General features: G+C 39.7%; 1 pseudogene across 1 annotated transcript; it reads left to right on the forward strand.

The window, feature by feature from the left end:
* Positions 1-822: 822 nt before the first annotated feature.
* On the forward strand, positions 823-1,987 carry LOC308419812 (nucleosome assembly protein 1-like 1; annotated as a pseudogene). Its single transcript has one exon. The product of its transcript is annotated as a nucleosome assembly protein 1-like 1 (transcript).
* The last annotated feature ends 14,891 nt before the right edge of the window (positions 1,988-16,878 follow it).

Raw genomic sequence — 16,878 nt, forward strand, 5'->3', positions numbered from 1 at the left:
GGAGAGATACTCGATGCAGTCCCATTGAAATCAGGGACAAGAATGTCCACTCCCTACCTATTTATCCAATGCAGTACTGGAACTGCTAGCTAGAACAATAACACAACAAAAAGAGACCCAGGGGATACAGACTGGCAAAGAAGAAATAAAGGTATCACTATTTGCAGATGATATGACATCATACATGAGCAACGACAAAAATTCTGCCAGAGAAATTTTCCAGTTGATAAAAAACTACTGAAATGTGTTTGGATATAAATTTAACGGAAATAAATCAGTTGCCTTCCTTTGTACAAATGATGAACAAGTGGAGAAAGAAATTAGGGAACCAACTCCCTCGACAATAGCCACAAATAACATAAAATACCTTGGGCCAACACTAACCAAACAAGTGAAATGTGTGTACGACAATAACTGCACGTCTCAAGAAAGAAAATGAAGAAGATCTCAGGAAATGGAGAGATTCCCCATGGTCATGGATTGTCGGAATTCGTATAGTAAAAATATTTATACTATCAAAGGAGAGCTACAGATTCAATGCAAAATTCCAAAAAATTCATCAAAGAAATTAAAAAAGCATTTCACAAATTCATCTGAAAAGGCAAAAAAAAAAAAAAAAAAAAAAAAAAAAAACAAAAAAAAACAAAAAAAAAACCTCAAGAAAATAGAAAAAAATCCTAAGCTTTTTTTAAAAAAATTTTTTTAGCATCATGTGCTTGAGGCGTTGCCTTCCACTGCCGCCCTGAGTCACTGCCTGAGCAGCTCTGGTAGCGCCAGCTATGTGTCGGAGCCTCCTGGAACGATATTTGGAGTTCTTACAAGATGGCAGACATCGACAACAAAGAACAGTTTGAACTTGATCAAGATTTGGAAGATGTTGAAGAAGAAGAAGAAATGGGTAAAGAAACAAAAATAAAAGCATGTCAGCTAACTGTTCAGATGATGCAGAATCCTCAGATTCTTGCAGCTCTTCAGGAAAGACTTGATGGTCTGGTAGACACACCAACAGGATACATTGAAAGCTTGCCTAAGGTAGTCAAAAGACAAGTGAATGCTCTCAAGAATCTGCAAGTTAAGTGTGCACAGATAGAAGCCAAATTCTATGAGGAAGTTCATGATCTCGAAAGTATGCTGTTCTCTATCAGCCTTTATTTGATAAGTGATTTGAGATCATTAATGCAATTTATGAACCCACAGAAGGAGAATGTGAATGGAAACCAGGTGAGGAAGATGAAATTTCGGAGGAGCTGAAAGAAAAGGTCAAGATTGAAGATGAGAAAAAGGATGAAGAGAAAGAAGACCCTAAAGGAATTCCGGAATTTTGGTTGACAGTTTTTAAGAATGTTGATTTGCTCAGTGATATGGTTCAGGAACACGATGAACCGATTCTGAAGCACTTGAAAGATATTAAAATGAAGTTTTCGGATGCTGGCCAGCCTATGAGTTTTATCCTAGAAATTCACATTGAACCCAATGAACATTTCACAAATGAAGTGTTAACAAAGACTTACAGGATGAGGTCAGAACCGGATGATTCTGAGCCCTTTTCTTTTGATGGACCAGAAATTATGGGTTGTACAGGGTGCCAGATAGATAGGAAAAAAGGAAAGAATGGTGCTTTGAAAACCATTAAGGAGAAGCAGAAACACAAGGGACGTGGGACAGTTCGTTCTGTGACTAAAACAGTTTCCAATGATTCTTTCTTTAATTTTTTTTTGCTCCTCCTGAAGTTTCTGAGAATGGAGACCTGGATGATGATGCTGAGGCGATCCTGGCTGCAGACTTTGAAATTGGCCACTTTTTACGTGAACGTATAATCCCAAGATCAGTGTTATATTTCATCGGAGAAGCTATTGAGGATGACGATGATGATTATGATGAAGAAGGTGAAGAAGCTGACAAGGAAGGGGAAAAAGGAGATGAGGAAAACAATCCAGACTATGACCCAAAGAAGGACCAAAACCCAGCCGAGTGCAAGCAGCAGTGAGCAGCCAGGCCTTGAGGACGGCTGCCCTGCAATAGCCTAACATGACTCAGTTACTTACAGCCTGGTGGTTTCGTGTTTTCTTGGTAGAATCAGCAAGTTTTTAAGGGAAAGGAAATTGATATTTTAAAGACCAGTTTGTTCTACCGAGCATCCCAAGTCTAGCTCTGTCAGATACATTAATGCATACATCCTCTAATGCATGTTCATTTCTTACTGCAGTTTGGTTCTTCTGGATTATTTTCATCATGTAGCTATGAAGTACAACTATGAAAACCAACTGCTGAACATACTCGGAGAAGCTGTTTCTTTCCTAAAGAACCAAAGTTGTTTTCAGCTGGTAGAACAGGTTGAGGTCTGCCCGCATCGGCTGTGCTTTCCGCTATGTTTAGACGAATGCACAAGGCACAACATCATTTGAGAAAGGAAAACTGTGGTTAAGAATTTCCAGTAAGATCAAACTTAATAACTGAGATTATTAAGGTCTTTTGATGTGTTTGATGATATAACAAAAGTCAACTCATGCTTATAAAGCAAGGTGAACAAACCCTAGGTTCTCTTCAGATGTTAATTGATAGTATTTAATGTACTGTGAAAATTAACCTCCATTAATTAAATAGTTTCTTTGTGGTAGGGCCTACCTTCTGCTTTCCTGGAAAAGATGAATATACATCATTTGAACCTATTTTGAGTTTTTCTGTTGTTTGTTTGCCTTATTTTGTTTTTATAGCCTAGAATAAAAATATGACACAGTTTTAGCTCTTTCGGGATGCTGTCTCAGTTTGTACTGATTGAGGCTATTGTAGAGGGTTAGTTGGAATTCAGGGGTGCCTAGTTTTCTATATTGAACAACATTAGAGGAGGCAATACGCATGTGCTTTTAAAAAAGTGATGTGCTATTGTTTGAACAGAAAGGTAAAATTGCACTTGTTACAACTGAATACCTTTTGACTCTATTCTGTCCTCAGTGTTGAGGATGAGGAGTGTCATGAGCCCTGCTGTTTACTGTGCAGCACTAAGGTGGGTGGTACTGTTGGTTCAACTACCTCAGCTCTGTTAAGGCATATTGGGGCAAATCTCACAAACTCTTAAGTCTTACAAAATGCTCAAAAAATTGGGCCTCAAAAATTTCAAAATATTGAAAAGTGTGATATTCAGCATTATATTCACACCAAGCTTTGATGACTAAACTGGAGAATGAAGTTTAAACACTTCTATCTACCTCTGTGCATGTGGCTCCTATTTTAGTGGGGATGAATTAAAGTAGTATATGCTTTTAAGAGATCGAAGGGTTTGGGGTTTTTCGAGTTAGCTTTTTACTCCCCTTCAGATATTTCAAGTGACCACATTGTAATAAATCCCAAGGTGGTAATGAGGCAGGGGAGGGTGGCATTACGTTTTAGACCATTAGAGCCACATTTAAAATACCTCAGGCTAATTATTGTTCACTTTGAGGGAAGGAATAGTTCTTGACAGGGTATATTGATTAGAATTGTACTTGGAGAAAAGTTCCTGCTGTTATTAAAATTGACATTGAGGAAAAATTCTTTTTGAAGGTGATAGTTCTTTTTGTGAGATTTTAGTATTAAGCTCTTAGAATGTGAACACATTATATAGTGAAATCTTCCTGAGAATTTTTAACTACTAGAAATCCTTAACCAATTAATTATATTTTCTTTATCTTGAAAATGCTTTGGTTGCTCTTTCTTAGATGGTTTGTGCTATTTTCTGCAATCATAGTTCATTTAAACACAGCCTATTTTCTTGAACTTTGAAGTTTGTAACCTAAAGATAGAATAATCTCATTTTTAGTGACTTACAGACTAGCGCAGTCTTCCCTTCCTTCTTTAGGAGTAGCTGTTGCCAAAGTGAAGAGGTAGCTGGCTCTTGTATAATGGGAAAGTGCTGTGTGGAGCTTCAGGGATCAGTGTTTATTATGACATCTGTCAGTCCCCAAATGGTTCTATTCTCCTCTAAAAGTCTGAAATACGTAATCTGAAATTCTTAATAAAAAAAAAGTCTTAAAAATAAAAGAACGGCTGGGATCAGGATACATTGGGGAGTTAAAACAAATAAGGGATTAGGCAGTGTTTCTTTAAAAAATAAAATGTAAAAAGTATTGCCAACAATGGACTTTTGGGGAAAATGAATCGCACTGCAACAATTCATAGAGAAATCAACTGTTTAGAGTTAATATGTATTCCCAGGGAGGAAATTAACCAGGACACAACAAAAATATTAAATAAGAGAAAGAAATATCTGTAACAATAACACTCATCCAGCTCTGGCTAATGCTGAAAGAAGAATCAGGTCACAAGAGATTTTGAACTCCACATATGATGTCATCCTATGTCTAAAAAACTGATAGCCTAGGTGATACTGAGAACAATTTAAAGATGGTGTGGAGACTACTTGGATTAGCCATTGGTTGGGAGGTTCACATAGAAAACACATTTCATCAGTTATTCAACTGTGCTAATACCATGACGAGCAGGCCACTGCTCAGTGACACAGTCCTAAGTGGAGGGTCTCAGAGGATTCAATAGACAGAAAAGTAGAAGGTAGAAAGTATAAATGTTAGGGTAGTTGGGTAGAAGAGAAGGCTTATGCTAAGGCAGCTTCTGAAGGATACCAGCTTGTGCACTTCTACAGAGGGGAAATGGGAAGAATTGGGAGACTTCCATGAGGTCAGCAAAACTACCATATAATGGGACAAACTAAAGAGGCATCTAATCAAACAATGCTGCTCACTGAGTACAGGGTAATCTCATCAACACTGGTGACCATGCCTACTGATATCAGCCTCCACATGTGGTAAGAAATGTTGGAATCTCTGGATCAGAAATTCCCCTTTCTAAAGGACTTGGCCCCAGGCCATTAACAGTCCCTACAAGTATATAGCTCCTTCTAGAAAAGAGCTCCTTTTTTGTTTTGTTTTGTTTTTAATAAATACTTAGGGAAAGCCCCTAGGATATTATAGTCTCAGGCTATTATAGACTTTGCCAAGCATGTGGCTGGGTTTGAGAAGGAGCTATGTGATTCTCTAATCAGGAAGGCCTCAGAGAAAGCCTTGATTGATCAGGCCAGTCCTCACCACCACAGAGATTTCCCCTTTCAAACAATTTCCCTCACTGCCTTGCCCATGTAGCAGAACTATGCTGTTCTCAAGAACAAAAACTGTCCTTTAGGGACACCAGTCCTTAGTGGTGGTTGTGACTTGGAAATACTCCACTGAGTAGACTTTCAAAATACTGACCTTGATCTGGGGATGGGTCTAGTGCCTGTTAGTTAATCAGGGTTGTCTCCTTTGTTTTGATCTGGAGCAATGTTTCCCCAGATTTCTGGTGAAGAACCATGTGTATCCTAGCTTCCCAATCTCTGAGATTCCTGGTTACCAGGCTACTTACCTGTGGGTGTTGGAGAGGCAGTCCCTCCCTCAGATAAATTCTACTTGTGCATTGTTGCTTTAAACTCTCCAACCAAAACAAGCCCGTGCAAAGCAAACACAACTCAATTAATATGAATAAAAGCTGCACACGTCCTTTGGGAAGATCAAACATTGCACTACTCTATTCCCCAGATATAAGTTATATCCCTTATAACTTATGGTTTCTCCAAGCCCCGAGCTTCAGCTACATTTTCCTTCCACCTCCTTTTACTTCATTCTCCTCTTCCCTCTCCTCTCTCTATCTCCCTAAACCTTTTCAGCTCCACATTCCCTTCCTCTGCCCAATCACCTTCTTTAGCCTTTACTTTACAAGTTAAAATGAAGATAAGATTCCAATGAAGTCACCTGAGTTTGAGAAATGCTCCTCATCCTAGGCAGCCCCTCTTGGGAAGCAGAATTATCATCAAAATACAAAGAGCCCCAGAGCGATCCTCAGTGTATCTTACTATTTCCTAAGCATTGGACAATCCTTTATATCACAGATTCTACTCTTCTCATCACAACTTACATTTGGAGTGGACCCATCCAAGAGATTAGGTTTTTTTTTTTTTAGGTTTATTTTTACTTATGTATTTTATGTATATAGGTACTTGGTCTGTATGTCCATCTGTACACCAGAAGACAGCAGCAGATTGTAAGCCGCCATGTGGGTGCTGGGAATTGAACTCAGGACCTTTGGAAGAGCAGCAAGTGCTCTGAACCACCGAGCCATCTCTCCAGCCCCTAAAATGTTTTTTTTTTTTTTTTTTAGGTTTATTTTTACTTAGAGATTAGGTTTATATCCTCCACAAAATTAACTCCAAATGAAAGTTAAACGGCAAGAGCACATGTTCTAGAAGACACTAAGAAACTAGATCTCCGAATGTGGCATGCAACCAAGAATGTTCCTACACGAAATCCCCTGCCCCAAACGCTTTGTGCAGATGCAACTATCATAATAAAGTTATTCGTTTGCAACCCATGAAAATATCTATTGGCTAGGACCACAAGGAACCTCACTGGTGGATGCTAGTTTCTGCCACCACCTGACTTCATGATCTTCAGTTCAGTTAGAAAAACTTAGGGTCAGGGGTTACATGCTCACCATGATGAGACTTAGTAGCTCTCAGCTGGTACTCCTACAAGGCACTCAGCAGCAGAGGATAAAACACTTCACACCAAGATTCAAACCTTCTTAACAAGGGAGCTGAACCTGCAGAAATCAACAAAGCACCTGTAAGAACTCTCCTCAACATCTAATTGGTAGGTCTTTCTGGAAGCCCTGATTGGCCAGTGATTTTGAGTGACATGGACACCTCCCTCAGTGAAGACTGTGCTGAAGGCACACTGCAGCATAAGGTTTCCTGGCTCAGCATTCTAGTCCAGAAACTGATCCTTTTCAGATCTGCAAGATTTCTGTTTCTGTATCACTTTTGCATGTCCTCCAATAGTCTCCCTTTCTGTCTTCTAGCACTAAGTGAAATTTCATCTCCCTCCTTCTCCTCTTCCTCTTATTCAGGCTGCTGCTTCTCTTCCTATTCCTCCTCTTTTTCTAGTTGTTCTTGTTTTCTTTAAAATTTTTCTTTTTCTTCTTCCTCTTCTTTTCTACCTCCTCATCCTCCCCAACCGCCTTCTCTTCCTCTATTGCTAAAGCTCACAGAATAAACATGGACAGGTTTTACTGTTCATTATTCACGTTGGAGCAGAGTGAGCTATGTGATCCATCAGCAGAAGGGTTGCAAGGATACTAATAAGAGATTTTAGCATACAAAATATATTTGTTTCTGTGATTTCACCTTGACAGCTGGAGAACTGTAGCCAATATTCATTTTCTACATAATGTAAGGGTCTGAAATCTCTGAAGGAAATCCTAAGACTTGCTAATATGCAAAACAAAGATTGCTTACTGTCCTAGTCAAGGTTTCTATTCCTGCACAAAACATCATGACCAAGAAGCAAGTTGAGGAAGAAAGGGTTTATTCAGCTTACACTTCCATATTGCTGCTTATCACCAGAGGAAGTCAGATCTGGAACTCAAGCAGGTCAGGAAGCAGGAGCTGATGCAGAGGTCATGGAAGGATGTTGCTTATTGGCTTGCTTCCCATGGCTTCCTCAGCCTGCTTTCTTATAGAACCCAGGTCTACCAGCCCAGGGATGGCACCACCCACATTGGGATGGGCCCTCTCCCCTTGATCACTAGTTGAGAAAATGACTGACAGCTGAATCTCATGAAGGCATTTCCCCAAATGAGGCTCTTTTTTCTGTGATTAACTCCAGCTTGTGTCAAGTTGACACAAAACCAGCCAGTACACTTACTGCCCAGAAACAATCACCATATATGTGTCATAGCAACTTCTGACAAATGAACAAAAGCATTTTTGTAGGGAATCTAGGGTTATCTTTTTTTTTTTTGTATCCCTGGGCAGGTCTCTGGAGGTTGGGTTTATGATCTTGTTCCAGATTTTATGTTCTGTTCCTAGAGCTGGTATCCCATGACTCATGGTCTATTTCTGAAGCTGGTGTTTTATGGCTGTTTTTACAACAGGCCTGGTCCCTTAAATGGAGACAAATGGGTTCATTAAATGGAGATGTGTGGGGTTTATCTTTTCCTTTCAATATTAGACATATACCGGAATTACAAAGAAGGAGCCTCTACTGCTAGAAAAAGAAAATGTTCTAAAAAAAAAAAAAAAAAAGAAAGAATTGATATCTTCAATGTTTTTTTATAGATGCTGGCTCCCACCATAAACTGTTGCCCTGATAAAAGAGTTTTACTGTCAACTAAAAAGCTTCACAATAAAGAAGTTTTTTGATTTTTAAGATTTTTATTTATTTATTAAATAAGTACCTTGTAGCTATCTTCTGACACACCACAAGAGGGCATCAGATCACAATAAAGATGGTTGTGAGCCACCATGTGGTTGCTGAAATTTGAACTCAGGACTTCTGGAGAAGCAGTCAGGGTTCTTAACCACTGATCCCTCTCTCCAGTCCATGAAGATGGATTATCCCATGTTAAATATTCCAAATAATCAAAGCCCTCACAGTGTCCACCTGTTTCAGTATTGGGTAATTAACTACAGTTATTTGACCTGAAAAACATCATACCTCGTCCCGAATACTCTGTCTGAATGCTGTTACATCTGTGAAGAAGAATACTTAACATTTATTTTATGCATTAGTGTTTTCCTGACACTAGTTTAGTGCAGTTTCTTCTGTGGTCAGAAGAGGACATTAGGATTGCAGTTTTAACAGCAGGTTTAATGCTCATGGTTTTAGGGGATGCAACCTTTGTCCCCAGTTACAACCTGCAATAGTCATAACTACACCATCTCTGTCTTACTGTATTTTCATTTGAAATTGATTTTTTTAGACTTTATTTTAAAAAACAAAGATAAAAAAAATTTTAAACATTTTTGCATAAATGTATATAAATACAACTGTGTCAGAACTTGGCTTTTTTTTTTCTTTTTTGTTTTTACAATGAGTAAAAAGTACATGTAATAGAGGGTGTAACCCGGAATTTGTCAATGTGTTCTTGGTGTGTAAGGATTGAGCATGACTTTTTTTTTTTGTTTTCTTTTTTTCTTGGACTTCACACAGTCTGTGAGTTGTTTCTGGGGCAGTGCAAGCCTCTGGGGTTAGCATCCCACTATCAGTGACTGCATATTATGTCTGTTCTTTTGTGACTGGGTTATCTCACTCAGGATGATATTCTCTAGATGCAGCCATTTTCTTAAGAATTTGGTTAAGTCATTGTTTCTGGTGGCTGAGTAGTACTCCATTGTGTAAATGTACCACAATTTTTGTATCCATTCATCTACTGAAGAACATCTGGGTTCTTTCCAGCTTCTGGCTATTATAAATAGAGCTGCTATGAACATTGTGGTGCATGTATCTTTGCTGTATATTAAAGTGTCTCTGGGGTATATGCCCAGAAGTGGAATAGCTGGGTCTTCAGGTAGTACTATGTCCAATTTTCTGTGGTATCGCCAGACTGATTTCCAGAGTGGTTGTATCAGTTTACAACCCCACCAACAGTGGAGAAGTGTTCCTCTTTCTCTGCAACCTTGCCAGCATCTGCAGTCATCTGAGTTTTGGATCTTGGCCAATCTGACTGGTGTGAGGTGGAATCTCAGGGTTGTTTTGATTTGCATTTCCCTGATGGCTAAGGATGTCGAGCACTTCCTCAGATGTTTCTCAGCCATTCGATATTTCTCAATTGAGAACGTTTTGTTTAGCTCTGTACCCCATTTTTTAATAGGGTTGTTTGATTCTCTGGTGTCTAGCTTTTTGAGTTCTTTGTATACCTTGGATATTAGGCCTTTATGTGATGTGTAGTTGGTAAAGATCTATTCCCATTCTGTTGGCTGCCGTTTTGTTTTCTTGACAATGTCCTTAACCTTACAGAAACTTTGCAATCTCATTAAAGCCCATTTGTTAATCTTTGACCTTAGAGCTTGAGCCATTGGTGATTTGTACAGAAAATTTTCTCCTGTGCCTATGTGTTCTAAGGTTTTCCCTACTTTCTCATCTAATGGTTTCAGTGCATCTGGTTTAATGTGAAGATCTTTGATCCACTTACACTTGAGCTTTGTACAAGGAGATAAGAAAGGGTCTATTTTCATTCTTTTGCATGCTGAGTGCCAGTTGGACCAGCACCATTTGTTGAATAGGCTGTCCTTTTTCCATGGAATGTTTACGGCTCCTTTGTCAAAAATCAGGTGACCATATACATGAGGGCTCATTTCTGGATCTTCACGTGCCTATTTCTGTACCAGTACCATGCAGTTTTCAGCACAATTGCCTTGTAATATAGCTTGAGGTCAGAGATAGTGATTCCCGCAGATGTTTTCTTGTTGTTGAGGATGGATTTCACTATTCTAGGTCTTTTGTTATTCCATATGAAATTGCACATTGATCTTTCCAATTACATGAAGAACTGGGTTGGAATTTTGATGGTGATTGCATTGAATCTGTAGATTGCGTTTGGTAGAATGGCCATTTTTAAAATGTTGATATTTCCAATCCATGACCATGGTAGATCTTTACATTTTCTGAGATCCTCCTCAATTTCCTTCTTTAGAGGTTTGAAGTTCTTGTCGTACAGGTCCTTCACTTGCTTAGTTAGAGTCACACCAAGGTATTTCATAGTTTGTGTGACGATTGTGAAGGGTACCTTTTCCCTAATTTCTTTCTCCACATGTTTGTCCTTTGAGTATAAAAAGGCTAATGGTTTGTTTGAGTTAATTTTGTATCCAGCCACTTTGCTGAACTTGTTTATCAGCTGTAGGAGTTCTCTGGTGGAATTTTTGGGGTCACTTAAGTACACTATCATGTCATCTGCAAAGAGTGATGTTTTTACCTCTTCCTTTCCAATTTGTATCCCCTTAATCTCCTTTTGCTGTCTATTTGCTTCAGCCAGGACTTCCAGTACTATGTTGAATAGGTAGGGGGAGAGTGGGCAGCCTTGTCGAGTCCCTGATTTTAGTGGGATTGCTTCAAGTTTCCCACCATTAAGTTTGATGTTGGCTGTTGGTTTGTTGTATATTGCTTTTATTATGTTTAGGTATGGGACTTGGATTCCTGTTCTTTCCAGGACTTTTAACATGAAGGGGTGTTGAATTTTGTCAAATGCTTTTGCAGCATCTAGTGAGATGACCATGTGATTTTGTTGAGTTTGTTTATATGGTGGATTACATTGATGGATTTCCTTATATTAAACCATCCCTGCATCCCAGGGATGAAGCCTACTTGGTCATGGTGAATGATCGTTTTGATGTGTTCTTGGATTCAGTTTTCAAGTATTTTGTTGAGTATTTTTGCATCAATGTTCATAAGTGAGATTGGTCTGAAGTTCTTTTTCCTTGTAGGGTCTTTGTGTGGTTTAGGAACGAGGGTTATTGTAGCCTCAAAAAATGAGTTAGGTAGTATTCCATCTGATTCTATCTTGTGGAATAGTTTGGAGAGTATTGGTGTTATGTCTGCAATAAATGTCTGATAAAATTCTGCACTGAACCCACCTGGACCTGGGCTTTTTTTGGTTGGAATGCTTTTGATGACTTCTATTTCTTTAGGTGTTATGGGATTATTTAGATGGTTTACTTGGTCCTGGTTTAACTTTAGGGTCTTGCATCTGTCTAGGAATTCATCCATTTCTTCCAGATTTTCCAACTTTGTGGAGTATAGGTTTTTGTAGTAGGATCTTATGATTTCTTGAATTTCCTCAGTTTCAGTTGTTATGTCACCACTTTCCTTTCTGGTTTTGTTAATTTGTTTACTCTCTCTTTGCCCTCTAGTTAGTATGGCTAGGGGTTTATCAATCTTGTTGATTTTCTCAAAGAACCAGTTCTTGGTTTTGTTGATTTTTTTAATGGTTCTTTTTGTTTCTATTTGGTCTATTTCTGCCCTAGTTTTGATTATTTCTTGCCATCTACTCTTCTTGGGTGTATCTGCTTCTTTTTGTTCTAGGGCTTTTAGCTGTGCTGTCAAGTTGCTGATGTATGCTCTCTCCAGTTTCTTTTTGGAAGCACTTAGGGCTGTAACTTTTCCTCTCAGTACTGCTTTCATTGCATCCCATAGGTTTGGGTATGTTGTTTTTTCGTTTTATTGAATTCTAGAAAATCCTTAATTTCTTTCTTTATTTCTTCTTTGATCTTGCTATTGTTTAACAGAGCGTTGTCTAGTTTCCATGTGTATGTGTGCTTTTTGTTGTCTTTGTTGTTGTTAAAAACCATCCGTAGACATGGTGTTCTGAAAGAATGCATGGGAGTATTTCAATCTTCTTATATCGATTGAAGCTCGTTCTGTGTCCAATTATGTGGTCAATTTTCGAGAAGGTGCCATGGGGTGCTGAGAAGAAGGTGTATTCTTTTACTTTAGGATGATATGTTCTGTAGATATCTATTAATTCAAAGTCTCTGCTAGTTTTACAGTGTCCTTGTTCAGTTTCTGTTTCCATGATCTGTCCATTGGAGAGAGTGGGGTATTAAAGTCTCCCACTATTATTGTGTGGGGTGAAATGTATTTTTTGACTTTAACTAGGGTTTCTTTTATGAATGTGGGTGCTTTTTTATTTGGAGCCTATATGTTAAGGATTGAGAGTTCCTCCTGAGAGATTTCCCCGGTAATGAGTAAAAAGTGTCCTTCCTTATCTTTTTTGATAACTTTTGGTTGGAAATTTACTTTATTCGATATTAGAATAGCCTCTCCAGCTTGCTTCTTGGCGCTGTTTTCTTGGAAGTTTTTTCCCCACCCTTTTACTCTGAGAAAGTGTCTGTCTTTGTCTCTGAGATGAGTTTCCTGTATGCAGCAAAATGCTGGATTTTGTTTACATATCCTGTCTGATAGCCTATGTATCTTTATTGGGGAGTTAAGTCCATTTATGTTAATAGATATGAAGGAATAGTGGTTTCTGTTTCCTGCTATTATTGCCTTTGTAGGTTGAGTTGTGTCTGTGTCTTTTTCTTCTTTTGGTTTTCTTGCTTAGGAGTTTTCTTGTTTTTACTAGGATGTAGTTCCCCTCATTGTATTGGGTTTTCCACCTATAATTCGTTGTAGTGCTGGGTTTGTGGTCAGATATTGTGTAAATTTAGATTTGTCTTGAAATATCTTCATCTCTCCATCGATGGTGATTGATAGTTTTGCTGGGTATAGCAGCTTGGGCTGGCACTGGTGCTCTCTTAGGGTGTGCATGATGTCTGTCCTAGCTCTTCTAGCTTTCATAGTCTCTGTTGAGAAATCGGGTGTGATTCTGATTGGTCTGCCTTTATATGTTACCTGACCTTTTTCCCTTACTTCTTTTAGTATTCTTTCTTTGCTTTGGGCACTTGGTGTTTTGACTATTATGTGTCGGGAGGTATTTCTTTTCTGGTCCAACCTATTTGGAGTTCTGAAGGCTTCTTCTATGCTCGTGGTCATCTCATTCTTAAGGGTAGGGAAGTTTTCTTCTACGATTTTGTTGAAGATATTTACTGTGCCTCTTAGTGGATATTCTTCTACCTCTTCTATTCCTATTATCCTTAGGTTCAGTCTTCTCATTGTGTCCTGGATCTCCTGGACATTTTGGGTTAGGAGCTTTTTGTTTTTTGCATCTTCTCTGGCTGTTTTGTCTATGTTTACCATGTTGTCTTCTGCCCCCGGAGTTTCTCTCTTCCATCTTTTGTAGTCTATTGGAAATGCTTGCTTCTGTGACTCCTGATTTCTTTTTTAGGTGTTCTACCTCTAGGGTTATCTCTTTTAGTGTTTTCTTTATTGTGTCAATTTCTGTTTTAAATTCCCTCTTCCATTCCTTCATCTCTTTGGTTCTGTTTTCCTCTAGTTCTTTGAGTTCTTTGAGTGTTTTTCTTGCTTCCTCTTTAAAAGCTTCTGATTCTTTTTGCTTTTCCTCCCGTTCTTGTTTAAGTATCTCTATCAGCGTCTCTAGGTATGATTTCAGGTCTGCGTCTTCTTTTTCTGGAGTGTTTGGCAATCCAATGTTTGCTGTTATGGGAGAGCTGGGTTCTGGTGTTACCAGGTTGTCTTGGTTTCCTTGGGATACACTCTTTCGCTTTCCTCTTGCCATCTTGTTGTCAGTGATATGATCTTGCCTTTCCCTTGTATCTGGTCTGTGTCCCTGGATCTTCACTGGTCCAGGTGGCAGATGGGCTGAGCCCTGTTCTTTGCCCCAAAGTTGCCGGGTAGAAACCGAGGTTTTAATGCTGTGTTCCTGGTCCCTGGATCAGGCAGGGCAGGGGTGTGCTTTCCGTGCGCACTTGGCAGAGATCTCTCTGCTCCCTGGCTGCCCAGATCCCCTCCTCACCAGTCTTTAAACCTTTAGGAGCTGCTGGTCCGGGTGGCAGATGGGCACAGCCCTGTTCTGCACCTCAAAGTCGCCGGGTGGAAGCAGAGGTTCCAATGCTGTGTTCCTGGTCCTTGGATTAGTCAGGGTAGGGGCGCTCTTTCCGTGCGCACTCGGCAGAGATCTCTCTGCTCCCTGGCTGCCCAGATCCCCTACTCACCAGTCTTTAAAACTTTAGGAACTGGTGGTCCGGGTGGCAGATGGGACGAGCCCTGTTCTGCCTTAAATTGATTTTTAAAGATTTAAAATATACCACTTTCTTCAGCCTTTAACTGTCTTACATTTCTCTAATATATAATCACTCATGACAAATGAGGTAGGAGGTTTGGTAAAAACATACTAGCCTAGTAAGCTGAGTGCATTTTCATAGATGTATGCAAAATATGTATTTAAAAGCTTGAATGTACAACTAAAGTGCTAGATGCTCAGAAATCTCCTTCATCTTTGCTCACTTACCTAGATGGTCCTCCTTTCTTGAGCTGCTCAAAAGCACTGTGGGCTCCTTTGCTCTTTTTCCTCAAATCCTGTTTCATCTGTGGTCTGTAGTCCTTACACCTCTGCCTCCATGGTGCTATTCTAAGCCAAGAGATAGAAATAGATTTTAAAGAAAGTGCTCACCAGGAGAGTTCTCAGATGTCTAATTGTTCTAAAACAAGGCTCTATCTTCCTCACTACACACTTGGCAGGCCGAAGAAGGTCAGTATAAGGGGGTGGTGGTGGAGGATCCAAGCCAGTTCAGAAAGGAGCCAAATCTTTTCACTTTTACTGAGGAGCAACTCAAAAGCCATTCAGTTGACTTTGCCTGAAGTCATCCAACAAAGAGCACAAGACCCTCCCAAGCAATTAGCTTTGCAATAGGCAGCAACTTTCTATTCTTTAGCATTCTCTTCTCCTGAGGCTTTGGTTTTTAGTGGCACACCACACTACCACTCTTCAGGAGACACTTAGGTGTATCTGAACAAAACTATTAGTTACAAAACTAGGTTAGGGGCCTTGGGACAATCCCCAGTGACCACAATATTAGACCAAATAATCAGGGGTTTGCTAGTGCAGCATCTTCCACTGCCCTTGTTATACTGCTGTGTGTAGAGAAAATTACAAAAATAAAAGGCCCAAATACATTCAAGTCTTTATCAAAAGCCATAAGGAATCTCATCCAAAATGAATTAGAATATCAACAATGTTAACTATGGTTATATATGTTTAGGAGAAAAATAGACTCACAATTCCCAGAAAAAAAATAACTCAACAAGACCCCTAAGCTGTTATATTTCTGCACCTCCACTTATTCCTGATCATTCTCACAGACAGAGAGGTCCCATTCTCTAGAGCTCTCTCTGAAAACAGAAGTGAGCAGAAAGGTGGGCTATGGCTTTATAACCACTCCTGGACCCTAGGGGTCACAGTCAAACCCAACCATTCTGATGCCCACACAGAAAACAAAGTTGAAGAATAATTTAATGTCTGCTTCCTGTCACATGAATTATGGCACAGATGTAGAATCTGCCCTATCCACAGCACAACACCATGAGAGATCTAATACCTGCGTATCACAGAAACTCTCTTTGAACCATGGAAGTGAATTTGCCTGAATCATGCCAACTTTCTGCTAGTAGCATAAACTTGTAAGAATTCTAATCAGGAAAGGCCAGCAGAGGAAAAGCACCTCCATTCACCAGTTCCCAAACTATTGTTGAAATATATACAATGAAACGGACCTGTGGAATAAAACATTTAGAACGTCTACAAACCAACGTTTCCCTACATGTCCTCATACTGCACATCAAAAGCCTCTGTGTGCACACTGGGTAGTGAGAGTATCAGCCCCACAGCTTACCATGGCAATAACTGCAGAGCCTACCCCTGAGGAGTCCACTCAGGGAAGAAAGAAAGCCAACTGCCTCTACCCAGATCAACACAGGTACCAAGAGAACAGTATGGCTCACAGTTCACGCTACTTCCAGCAGGTTAGACTCTGATGCTCCACCAACGTGCATGCTCTTCCTGGTCTGGAGTCAGTTGTCCCTATACTGGCCATGGCAGTAATGTGGTCTCCCTCAGAGTTACAAATGACTGTGTCTGAGGAAAATCCTAGAAGAAACTGCATGCTATCTCCCACTGGTGCTTCTGACGGCTAGGCCTGCACATTTCCCTCATTAGCTTGGACCACACACCTAGGACTCAGGAACTTAGCTTTCTACTTACTTAGCTTTATCAGTAAACCTATTGGAGGTTTACCGATAAATAAATCAGGTCTTCTGAGATCCACACTTCCATATGATGCTGTCAGTGAAGTCAGTTCTTACAAAGGTTCCTCTTTATTTGTCTTTACCCCCAAAAGGACAGAGACCTCAGAACACACCTGTGCACTGGTCTTTTTCCCTTCCCATTGACCAGTCATGGTACATCCCAGAGGGTGTTGCAGGACAGTCTTTCAAGAACTGGGTGGAATAGTCAAGATTGAGTGCTCACAGAACTTCTCAATTATATAGCATAAGTCAAGCCTGAGGTGCAGATGGTACTGCTATGAATAGGGACAAATGAAGCAATTGAAAATATCAGTGACTGGGAAGCATTAAAGAATATATACAAGATATTAGGCCGTTTGTCCTTACAAATGATAATTTA

Source organism: Micromys minutus (genome assembly GCF_963924665.1).
Source record: "Micromys minutus genome assembly, chromosome: 1".
In the NCBI taxonomy this organism is placed as follows: domain Eukaryota; kingdom Metazoa; phylum Chordata; class Mammalia; order Rodentia; family Muridae; genus Micromys; species Micromys minutus.